This window comes from Heliconius melpomene, chromosome 9, assembly GCF_056956725.1.
Source record: "Heliconius melpomene rosina isolate 202511_hmr_F chromosome 9, ASM5695672v1, whole genome shotgun sequence".
In the NCBI taxonomy this organism is placed as follows: Eukaryota; Metazoa; Arthropoda; class Insecta; order Lepidoptera; family Nymphalidae; genus Heliconius; species Heliconius melpomene.
Window position 1 is genome coordinate 6986586 of NC_140397.1, and position 13055 is coordinate 6999640.

At 32.8% G+C, this 13055-nt stretch overlaps 1 protein-coding gene across 6 annotated transcripts in view; it reads right to left on the reverse strand.

Moving 5' to 3' along the window:
• Nucleotides 1–13055, reverse strand: part of LOC146536403 (uncharacterized) — a 44991-nt gene that overhangs the window by 15650 nt on the left and 16286 nt on the right. Inside the window, exon 1 of one of the 6 annotated variants that reach the window (XM_085190286.1) lies at nucleotides 6667–6826. The exons of the other annotated variants lie outside the window; for them this stretch is intronic. The gene's annotated coding sequence lies outside the window, so the exon portion shown is untranslated. Of the gene's footprint in view, nucleotides 1–6666; nucleotides 6827–13055 lie in introns of those variants that run through there. 6 annotated transcript variants of the gene reach the window in all.

Sequence of the window (13055 nt, forward strand, 5' to 3'; positions counted from 1 at the left end):
TGGAAATTATAAAGAACAACGTCTTGAAAATTGAACGGAGAGAGGAGAACGGTGTGACGTAAGCAAGGTACCCTCTGCCTCCCCAGCTATGGCGAGAAGAGCATCAAGCCAATTTCATTTCTTTTTTAGCTTCACGGTGTATTCCGCATAAAGCTGGGTAGGCAGAGGGAACCTAGTGTTAAAACACTCCGTTCCCCACTCTCCGCCTTCTCTTCTTGTCATACTTAAAAGGTAGCTTAAATTTCACTTCAGTGAGGATTTTAAAATAAAGTTGCCGATATATTTAGTTAGCAGCTGCCGCTCCTCGAATGAGTAACACGTGTTTGACACTTCGTTGAACTAAAATACTAACCGATTGTTACGTGTGTAGATGTAAACGTAAGATATGAAGAGAAATAAATATCGCTACTGGTATTATTGAAAATAATATGGTATTTTGTTTCTCTTTTTTCTATATAAAACTACTTTTTTGTGGCGCAGGGGCATAAAGTATGGCGTGGCAAAGTGCGGCGTTTAGTTCCGCCACTCAACAAGCAATGGATTCAGAATTCGGCGGAAAGTGGAGAACGTAGTGTTTTAACAATGTTAAGCAGATTGTATTATGATTAAAACAATTTTAAATTACGATGATTTTGTACCTACATAATTCTTTTCTGTGCTTTAAGGGATTACAGAACTAAATATTGATATTAATTTCAGCTGGATACCTACACGCAATCTCGACATAAATAGCTTTGACAGACGAAAAACAAAATGATCTTATAAGGGTTTCGCTTTTACCTTTTGAGATACGGAACTCTAAATACAGAAAAAACCACACATCAAAAATAATAATAATGACACAACCCAAACTATACTCATTTACTTAGTCACTAAGAAAATAAACCACATACAATTTAAGATTTATAGCCATTTGACTTACACGTTGAGACGAGGACAGGAATAGACGCCCCTCGCGGCTTCTACCAAAGCGTTCGACTTGACGGTTGAACTACATGTGTTACGACGCTTGAAGTACAAAAAGGTTATTGGAAATCAAATAGGGTTCAAGATGGGTTCAAAAATTTGCGAAATAATCTTTAAACTTTTTTAATAGATAAAATAATTTTATGTCAAAATATTGTTTTTTGCCAAGAATTGTAAATGTTTACCCGACTACGGCGAAGTAAAAAGGAGGGTTATGATTTTGACTATTACATATGTATGTATGTTCATTTGTTCCCTCATAACTTCTAAACCACTTACTATAATTTTACATTAACTAATGAGGTATAATCAAAAGCGCCTAAATCATATATGGTCATAGGCTATGTGTCATTAAATTGAATGTGGCATCCCTTACGTGACATAATGTCATGACATAAAAAAACCAACTTGACAACGGTTCACGGCGGTTAGCAGTAATCTATAGTCCTTTTATATATATAAAAGGACTTGTCCTCACTGACTGAGGTAAGACGCACGCACAGCCGTAACCGCTGATGGTAGAAACGTGAAATTTGGACAGATGTTTACTTTCGTAATCTGGACATCCACTAAGAAGGGATTTTGTAAAATTTTAACCCTAAAGGGGTGAGATAGGGGTTGAAAGTTTGTATGGAAAAAAAATTAAATCGGCATCGATTCTTATAAAACTTGACATTTAGATTTTTAAAAGTATTTAATTAAACACGTGTTTCATCGTTTTCTAGAATTCTCCCCCTAAGGGTGCAAATAAGGGGTTGAAAGTTTGTATAGGTTTTTTTTAAATCGTCACCAATTTTCATAAAATTTGAAATTCAGTCTCTTAAACGTATATAATTAAACACATGTTTCATGGTTTTCTAGAATTCACCCCCTAAGGGGCAAATAAGGGGTTGAAAGTTTGTATGGAAAAATCTTTAAAACGCCACCGATTTTTATAAAATTTGAAATTTAGGGTTAAAAATATTTCATTGAACACATGTTTCATGGGTTATTAGAATTCACCCTTAAATAGGCAAGCGAAGCTGCGCGCGTCCGCTAGTATTATATACTTCTTACAACTTAAACCGAACTGTTCCACTGACTCATACAACCCATAATAATATGCCATTTAATGCAATATGGGCATGTGCTGAGTTATAATGACCTTTTTATTGTTGGGACGTATTTGCTTCTTAGATTAACCTTATTTAGTTCTAAGTTTATAACTAACTAACTAACTTTGGGCTCATGAAAACTAAAATAGTATCTAGTGTCTCACACACTGAAAAACAAAAGAATATATTAGAAAATCACGTTATGTCAACAATTTTAAAAATTATATAACTGCTATAACGAGCTAAGCTTAACGATTCAAAGCACGGCGTTGAGTGCCGCCACTTAATACCTCAATAAGTAGCGAAAATCTGGAAATTTTAATAATGGAAAACAGAGTGTCTTAACACTTGGTTCCCTACGCTGACCGTCTATACACGAAATTGCTTAAAATTACTTTCTTTTAATATCCCTCAAATTGATTATGAATCTACAACCATCGTTAGACGACAAAATGATACCAAATTCACAAGAAAATATATCATTAATCAATTAAATACAAAGAAAATACAATAAACATCCATCTTTTATACCATTCTACAGAGAAATAAACACAAAAGATACGAATTTTAAAAGAAAGGTAAACCATGTGACCCCATTTCATAGCTTTAGCGATGACAATGTATGGCGTGACTATGCAATTTGTGATATTGCAGTTCAACTACGGAATTGCGATTTGGGTAAGATATATTGATCTAGATTCTAGATGTTAGTTTTGGTGGTTTTAATTTTGTGTAGGGAACCTGGGAACCTAGACAAAGTTAAGAGTTGAATTCCGCCACTCAACACGCAATACCACCAGACCTCATCTCATTGGAGAACTGCAGTCTCTTAATAGGAACGAAGTATCTTACCACTAGTTATCCAGGTGAGTGTTTCCACAGGTGTATGTGATATAACGTAAAATAAAATATATATATATGATTTTTATTTTGAGCATGCCAAAAAAAGAAGTTTACTAACAAAAAACTAACACGATAAAATTAGAAAGAAGCATTAAATAATAAAATTCAAACAAAGCAAGTCCATACCACTAATGTAATGTACCGTCAAGTATGTAAACGCAATCCCAAGTCTACATACAATAAATACGTCCAACAAGGCAAGTCCGCAAACCGCAGTTATATTTATAAGAACATTCCGCTAGCCGTTGCGTTACTTGCTTGTTACATATAGCGCAGTAATATTTCGTTCGTGTTTAGAATAGAATCTAAAATGTTTATTAGACTTAGATATTTTTGTAGTTATATATCATTATATTAACTTTTTTTTTGTTTCACGCTCTATCCCGCATATAGAAGGCAGTCGCATTTCGTATCCTATTTTACGCACAAATTTCAGCAATTCTAATTGCGTAACTCGACGCTGCATTTCATTCATCCCAGTGAAACTACTATGGTACTTTCTTCGAGTGGGAATCAAATCCACAACCAGTCACAAGTCGTGGTGTCGCTACACCACGACTATCAAATTTTAATAAATCTACTAAAACATTCCTTCTTTCTCTATGTTTCCAGTTATTCACATTTTCATTCTATTCAAACCACGTGAATAGAACAAAGCAGTTCTTCATTGTGCGGAATATCTTTTACCTATTTGGATGTAATCCAAGCATCTTTCAACAGTTTACGTTTTTGTTGCCAAAATTTATATTTTATATTAAAAAGAACTCTGTGTTAGTGGAAACTGAAGTATTCGAGTTAAATGTAGCGAAATTTAAATCTCTTCTCTACCTTTTCTTGCTTACTTAGAACATAACCATTGGATAGGATCAGCAAAGCATATTTCTTCCTTTCACTCCATTTTCTACATTCAAACCTTGTATTCAACTTTTAACTTCTCGTTCTCAACCCTATGCACCCCCCCCAAATTTCGAAACATTGCAAAACGGGTTAAGTGGTGGAATTCAAGACCGCGTCTTGTTATGAAAGAGCGAGAAAATCAAAATAATTACCTAATTGCCCCGATGGAGAATCGAATCCACAACCATCGAGTCTACAATGAAACGATGCACCACGACGGCCAATAACGGTCTTACTGCTTGATTTTATAATCCAGACGGAACCTAACACTAGGTTCCCTCTCTCTACTCTCCTAAAAACTAAAAAAAAGAATACCTAACCTAACTAAACCATCATAAACTATAGTAATTGAATGTTATAATAACACTAGTATGTTATTCATATAGAAACAACGTTCCAACCCAGTGAAGACCAGCACCCGTTGTGGACCGTTCAAGTGGAAACGGAATTATTTTCTCCTCATAATTACAATATGGTTTCAATGTTTTCATTAACCTATATTAATACTAGCGGACGCGCGCAGCTTCGCTTGCGTATTTAAGGGTGAATTCTAATAACCCATGAAACATGTGTTTAATGAAATATTTTTAAGAGTCTAAATTTCAAATTTTATAAAAATCGGTGGTGATTTAAAGATTTTCCCATACAAACTTTCAACCCCTTATTTGCACCCTTAGGGGGTGAATTCTAGAAAACCAATAAACATTTGTTTAATTATATACGTTTAAGAGTCTGAATTTCAATTTTTATAAAAAAGGTGACGATTTAAAAAAACCTATACAAACTTTCAACCCCTTATTTGCACCCTTAGGGGGAGAATTCTAGAAAACGATGAAACACGTGTTCAATTAAATACTTTTAAAAATCTAAATTTCAAATTTTATAAAAATCGGAGCCGATTTTAATTTTTTTCCATACAAACTTTGAAACCCTATTTCACCCCTTTAGGGTTCAAATTTTTCAAAACGTTTCTACCATCAGCGGTTACGGCTGTGCGTGCGTCTTACCTCAGTCAGTGAGGACAAGTCCTTTTATATATATAGATTACAATAGGATTTATCTCTTTTAAACTAGAAGCCGCCCCTGACTTCGTTCTTTTACTCACTGTAGTTATTAATTACAGCATCGTGTTTTGTTTTATTGCAGACAGAAAAAGTAGTGTTTCCCCAAAAAGGAATCGAACTCAAAGCCATCGTTTTTATTAAGATACTCTCTTGCTGCACTACGATGGCATCAATTTTCAAGACTTAATTCATAATTAACAATGACGGAGTGTCTTAGCACTAGGTTCTCTCTGCCTACCTTGCTATATGCGAGATTGAGCGTGAAGCTGAAAAACAAAGTAAAAGAAGACAAGACAAGTGTGTTTTTCACTATTTCATATAATAGTGATAAAATATATTGTTGACCTGACAATATAGCAAAGTTCACTACACTCATATACAAACAAACACAATTATAATAATTAATTATTATCATTTACACATATAGGTCAGTCCGCGCGACAGTTTGTGGGTTCGATTCCCACTCGAAGAAATAAAATATTTTATATTTTCATTTTTTCGCTCTGGTGTCGAGGCAAAGCGCGGGGTTGTGTTCCGCCAATCAATAGGCAATGTCTCCAGGATTTTTACGGAAACTTGAGACAGAGTGTCTTAGCACTACGTTCCCTCTCCATAACTTGCTTTGTACGGAATACAGCGTGGAGCTAATTTTTAATTTTATCATCAAATTAATTTATCTTATCTCGACAATGCTAGAGTAAATATTTAAACAAGCAAAATTTTTATATTTAACTATATTTGTTCGATTTATAAGATATTTAGGTTAATTATTAATAAACATATGAAAGGCTGACGCAAATTGAAAATAGTCAACGCCAATGTTATTAAAATAAAAAGATCCATCAAAAATCGCGGCGTTAAGTTACGCCTTCCGACATGCAATGTATTAAAAATTGGGCGGAAAGTTAGGAGTATCTTAGCACCCTATTCCTCTATATAGAAAAAAATGCTAAAAAATAGTTCCCAGGATTTGAACTGACAACCAAGTAGGTACCAACCAATAACGTAAGTCTTCTTTACGTCACAAGAGCCTATACAATTTATCTTATTAATGAAAACTATTATTAATGAAACTACCTTACAGGAAGCATTTCATCACTGCCGTTTCAGTTTCCTAAATGTTGCAATAGCAACCTATTAATCTAACACTTTCAAATAATACCAGTGATTTTAATATCAAAAGGTAACGAAGGTAGCAGCTTCGATTATCGCGTGAAACAATATTTAAAATTTATTAAAAGATCGAACGAACTAAATCTCATTTCGAATTTTGTTAGAAAGAAAGTAAGATATTATGTCACTTCGAATTATTAAATAGATATATTATTTGAAGCCCATTATGGCACAAAATCACAAAGATACGTCTGAATACGCCACATCTTGTGGGTTCGATTCTCACTCAAGTAAATAAAATGATAACGAGGAACGAGTGTACTAGGTTACGTTTTTTTAGTAGGTTTTCCACGCTCATTTACGATTTAGTACAACTTCTCAATAAACAGACTGGTTGTAGCTTCGATTCTCAATCGAGGGAAATTATTTTCCTTTAACCCTCTCTAGTTAACAAGACAAAGCGTGGAATTAAGTTACGCTACCTAACATAGATAGAATATGTAAAAAAATAGGCGATTGCCTTCTATGTGGGGGGATATATTAACTAAACTAAAAAAATAAACAATATTTTTCCCTCAAATTAAAATAAATACCGCACACACAAAAAAAAAACACAAACATAAACTCACCGCTCTCCCACATTTTTGTAAACACTTTAACAACATTTTCAATTATTTTTTCGTTATTTCTATTTAAATTTAATAAACTATGTATGTATGTAACATAATATATCGTTCGTAAAATCTCACGAACGTCCGTAATGTTAGAGCGTTCGCGTCGGACTGCGGTACGCTGCTCATTCATGTCTTCAACTCTTCACTCTTCAGTTACTAGGAAATTATAATTGATCTATTTTAAATGTATAAGTAATAATTATTAATGAAAGAGGCCTTAATGGCGCACAACGATGGGTTGTGGGGTCGAATCCCGCTCAAGGGAATGAATTATTATTTATTAATATTTTCTTTTTTTGCTCTGGCACCAAGGCCTAGCGTTGAGTTTATTATTTTTTTATATTTTTTAAATTTTCCACTAAAGATAAGAAAGAAAAATAATTGCTAACAACAGTTTTTATGTATAGCACTGAATAGCTTTAAAAATAAAGGAAGCAGCGAAAAATATTTTAGTTTTTAAACAAAAATTAAAAAGTATTATTATTATTAATCTAAAATACAATAAGAACTAATGTCAATTATTATTTAAATCCTAATTATGCGTGAATTAAGTAAGGCAATTAACAAAGCACTTGTCCAGTTAATTTATGTCCACAAAGCTTCACAGTCATTTGTGTGTGATAAACATTATCTGTACATTACGTATGACTCATTTACATAGAACATGATATTTTAGAAGTGTTTTTAATGAGAAATTTATATTTTTTTTAGGGTTCCGTAGGTAAAAATGAAAAACTTATAGGATCACTTTGTCTGTCTGTCTGTCATGGAGGAATTAATTTGAAACTAATTCAAATATTTAAATCTACAGAAAAGTAAAGCTTGTCAGTCAACGCAAACATTTATGCATCGATTTTATCTACATTATAGGGCACTTCCCGTGCACCCACAGTTAAGAAATTTGCTAAGAATTACTTTTTACCAGTTTATATATTATAGTATTTTAATGAAAGTGTAACACAGGAAAACGAAAATTTACGAAAAATAATGGATATTTTTTTGTAGGAATTATTATTCCTATTAATAATAGAATAATAATTATTTTTCGTAAATTTTCGTTTTTTGTTTCGTTGTTGTAATAAAGTTTTATTTGAGACCAGTTGTGGCCCAAGGCCCACTAAGCAACAAGAAACGAGGAACGGAGTGTATTAACACTAGATTACCTCTGCCTGCTGTGAAATTTTTTTCAACATAGTAAAACATAAATTTAACATTATTAAAATAAAAATATGTTTTACGGATTCGAACACCTTTTCTCAATAGCGTTAAAAATAATTCTATACAAGCGTCAACCCGACTTTACTTCTATACTAATATTCTATGGTGACCAAACGACTTCAGTATTACGGACGCACTTAACTTAATTGGATAGGCGGTTAACTGATAACTTTTATAATACCCACTTATATAAACATAAGCTATAGCTTAAATATCTAATGTATACTTTTTTTATCTGTACTTAACAGGGTGGGTAGAGGGAACCTGGGAACCTTCCGGTCCTATAAGACACTTTCGTTGCTCACTTTTTATCGAATTCTGGAGTCCCATTTTCAATTTCCCCTCTGCTTACCCTGCTATTTGCGGGATACAGTTTGAAGTTTAAAAAAACTTAATGTCTCGAAAAGTGTGTTAACACTCCGGCCCTACCTGCCTTGTTATGCGTGAAGTTATTTTTTATATAAAAAGTATTAGAAGTTATAAATAAATGATTTATTTTCGCTTAGCCTTTATAATATTATTTTCAATCCTCATATTAAATAACATGCAATCTAATGGAAGCCTTATCAGGTTGGTAGGCATAGGGCTTTGTTTAAAATAAGTACATTATTTAAAAATGTTAACAAAAAATAAATGTTTTTTTATAGCATTTTTATGTTTAGTAAATCAAATGGCATCAAAACCCCACACACAGCAGGGTAGGCAGAGGGAACCTAGTGTTAATACACTCCCTTCCCCACTTTACGACGAATTTTCCCACTTATGTATAGATTTATATATACAAAATTATATTTTTTTTATGTTTTTAGACCAACTATTCAAATTTTAGAATTGAAATCGATTAACCGCAACTTTCTGAAGCTTTGACCCGATTGCATATGAATTGAAAATTCTGAAAAGGTGAAGTTATGCTACGAATTACTATGGAATTTTATAAGGATATTATTAAATGAATATTAACTTACATTTTAAGTTAAAAAATAAGTATAATTATTTGTAGATATATAAGTTAAGAACTATAATTTTCGAAGCATTGCACGTGGCGTGGTGGCACTCAACGCCTTGTTTTGTCTTATAATGAAAAAAAGGAAATGAAAACAAATTATACCCCTGAGTGAAAATAGAACCTATAACCGTCACGTCTATAGTGACACGCTCTGCCACTGTGCTACTATAGTGAAAAACTAAATAATAATGAATAATTAAACGTATTTAAGAATATTTTTAATGGCTATTTCATATAATATAATTGTGGGTCACTAGGTCATTCCACACACAATACAATGAAAAAAAAAACCACTTTACAAGAAAACGCTTGCAAAGCTTAATAAAAGTTGATGATGTTTTTAAATTAAATAAAATATCAGCTTTACGCTGTATCCTCGCAGCAGGGTAGGCAGTGGGGACCTAGTGCTGAGACACTCCTTTCCCCACTTTCGGGAAGTAGCGGAACTGAACGCCGTGCTTTGCCTCGACACCAAAACGAAGTTAGTATTAAAAAATCTATAATATAGAAGTAAGCTTTTATTAAAATATCACAGAAACCCCACTGAATTTTTAACTTTCACATAAAATTTTGGTCACAAAATTATGTTTCATGTTTTTGTACCAATTAGCGAGATATGCCAGTATTGGGGTTAAGTTTAGATTGCTTCCGTGTCGAGAGTTCCGTAGATATGAGATATTAGATATTTTCTAATTATGTCGATATTTGAACGAATATTATAAATATTATTATTTATTACGATTTAACTTATTATAAAATCGTATATTTATAAATTAAACTTGAGCCACAAGTGCCAGCTCTTAACTCAAAGTAGGTTGTAGTTTTGAGGTCCATCATTTTCGAACTTATATTAAAATTAAATCATATGAATATCCTCGTACCTCAAGCGGAACTCAACGCCGCGCTTTGTCTTGTTCCCACAACGAAAATTGTGTAATGATTTATATCCACTATTAGGCATGAAACCCAACAACCATCACACAGTCAGACCTTAATACTTATTATATTTGACAAATAAACTATTAAAAACCAATTACTTTATCTTAATGGGTATATCCTTTTTATTCACACATCAATTATACTACTGATAACTTAATTTATTATTTTTTCCAGTTTTACGATTTCTCCCGCATATAGCAGGGTAACCAATGGGAACTTAAGACTCCCCGTTCGCCACTTTTCAGAAGTGGAAAAATTAAAATATTAAATATTTCATTTCCCCGATCGGGAATCGAATACACAACCTGTAGCTAATAAAAATTATGTAAATATAAGATCATAACTACAATTTAATATAGACAATCGCGTGTTTTGCCTCTTCCATTTTTTTTTCTACAAATATACAATTTCTTTCTTTTATATAAAAAAAGAAACGTTTTTACAAGACAATACTGTCATTGTAATATTTGACATTTTGCCAGATATAATAAATAGTAAACGAGAATTCTGCTTACTCGACGTTACAAAAGATAATTATGTTTACGTTGTATTTACTTCGAACATTCTGTTTTTGTACTGTAATAAGGTCAGTAGTAATTAGCATTGTAGGTCTTTTTTAAAAAAATAAGTATTTACTTTACATCATTCTTATATTTTTACTGTGAACGCGACAGGTTGTGAGTTCGACTCCCACTTGAAGATATATTTAATATTTTCTTTTCTTTGCTCTGGTGTCGAGGCTAAAGCCCAGCGTTAAGTTCCGCAACATAACATAATTTTAACAATATATAGTAGGTATGTGTGTTTATCCATGGTTCCCTCGTAACTCAAAAACTAAATGATACATTCTCGTTATATTTTTCCATTGTGTGTTCAATAGCAAATGAAAAATCAATTTCATTTGTATTAATAAGAGCACTACTATTTACAGGGATTTGAATAATGTTTTCTAATGTATCTTTCTAATGATAAGTACAGGTTCAATTGATACTTGAAAAAGAGTCTTAAAAGTCGTTTTTTCTTTCAGCTTTACGCTATATCCCGCCTATGGCAGGGTAGGCAGAAGAAACCTATAGCAGGGTAGGTAGAAGGAACCTAGTATTAAAGCTGAAATAACGGAGACCCCGTTTGGGTTCCACCAAAACCCACGAAAAAAGGGGGGAGTTGGAGGCCGTTGTGGCCTGATGGCACAAATACGTACCTGTAAACGAGACCGGTGTGGATTCGATTCTCAATCGGGGAAATGAAATATTTAATATTTTCTCACTTTAAAAACTAGGCAAAAGTGTATTAATGGGAACGGAGTCTCTTAACACTAGGTACCCAGGTTCCCTCTGCCCACCTTGCCATATATATGTTAGTAATACTATAAATAAATTACTATAATATAAAATAACGGCCCTCCAATTCGCACAACGACACTCGAGGCTACTGCCAACGAAATCAGATCGTGACCGGGATTCCGTTGAAAATATTTTTTTTAGTTTTTACCTCGCATAGTTCTATATTTATAATAAATATTATGAAAGCTTTTACTACTGTGAAACGTACCTGCGCTGAAAATAAAAACAATATTTGATTTTTCTCTATTTATATTATGGACTAGTGGACCCGGACGCGGCTACGCCTGCTTGAACTATAAGAATGTTTTCGCGTCGGTCATACTCATATCTCAGTCTCAGTGACATCTCCTTAATTATTTATTAGAATGTTATACAGTAAACTCTAATTTCAATCTAGATAAAATGCTAAAAGTGACTATTATATTTATATTCATAAGGAATATCAAAGGAATATCAAAATGTCGCGGTAACGGTCGCGTAGCGACGCCATGGTTGTTAATAACATGGCAGAATAAATAACATGTCAAATTAGAAAGTACTTTAAAATATATATTAGTTTATATGTGTAATGTAATGTTATATAGCCTATAGCACTTCTGAAGAATGCAGCTTTCATACAAAACAAAAACAATGAAAATCGGACCAGTAGATCCAGAGATCTTAGCGTTCAAACAAACAAACAAACAAACAAACAAACTCTTCCGCTTTATTATATTAGTATAGATAGGAAAAAAATAATTATAATAAGTCTTAAGGGAGTTGTGCACCATTCAAAATCGATATGAAGAATAATTTTTAATTATTTTTTTATCTGTTATAATCCATATATAGCAGGGTAGAGCGGTCACAGTGTTAATACACTCCGTTCTTCGTATTTCGCCTGAATTCGATTCATTAAATGTTAAAGGCCGAAAATTTTTTTAACTATCTCTATAGGTACGGCATAAAAAGGGAAACTGAAAAAAGTTTAGATATTTTCCCTCGTTTAGTTAATATTAAAATTGTAATTAGAACATTTTCTAAGACCATTATTTTAAAATGAAAAAAAAGGCGTCACGGATCTACAAAAATGAATATAATAAAAAACCCATCAAAATTTGTTTCATTGTATGACAAGTTCAAATGTCAATAGAGCCTTACTAATTAAGTTAATTAGACAACCTATTAAGTAATTACACAGTAAATAATCTATAATTGTTTATTCGGGATGATTCATGCATTATTATTAGAACTACAACGCGACGGTTATGGGTTCGATTCCCACTAGAGGGGACGAATTATACTATATTTGCGTCGTTGCGTTCCTCCACTTAATATGCAATGCCTTGAAAAATTGGCGAAAAGTGGTGGTGGAAGAGGTGGGTATATGTAGGATACTTACAGCGTGAAGCGTGAAAAGAAAACGGTAGAATATAAAGAATAAGGTAACGAGTTAACAAGAATTATAAAGTTAAAAGAATACTAGGTATAAGAACATCTCAAAATATGGAATAACCATATTCTTACAGGAGTCGCAAAAAAATAAGTGAGAAATCACTCTTTTCTTATCGCTCACGTCGAAAAATATTTAAGTGGTTACTGCCTAGTGCCAAAACACGTCGTTCCTACATTCTGCCGTATTTACGAGACATTACGTTTAGAATGGCGGAACACAACGCCGCGCTTAGTTAACAGAGCGAGGAAATAAGAAGTGGGAATCAAACCCACTACCGTCGTCTGGATTAGTTATTACTTAAGTACATCATTAATATTATAATTTTTAATAATTACTCTAAAAATTGATAATAAATAAAGTAGTACTCTGTTAAGATTCAATGAATAAATAAGGTTAATCCCCT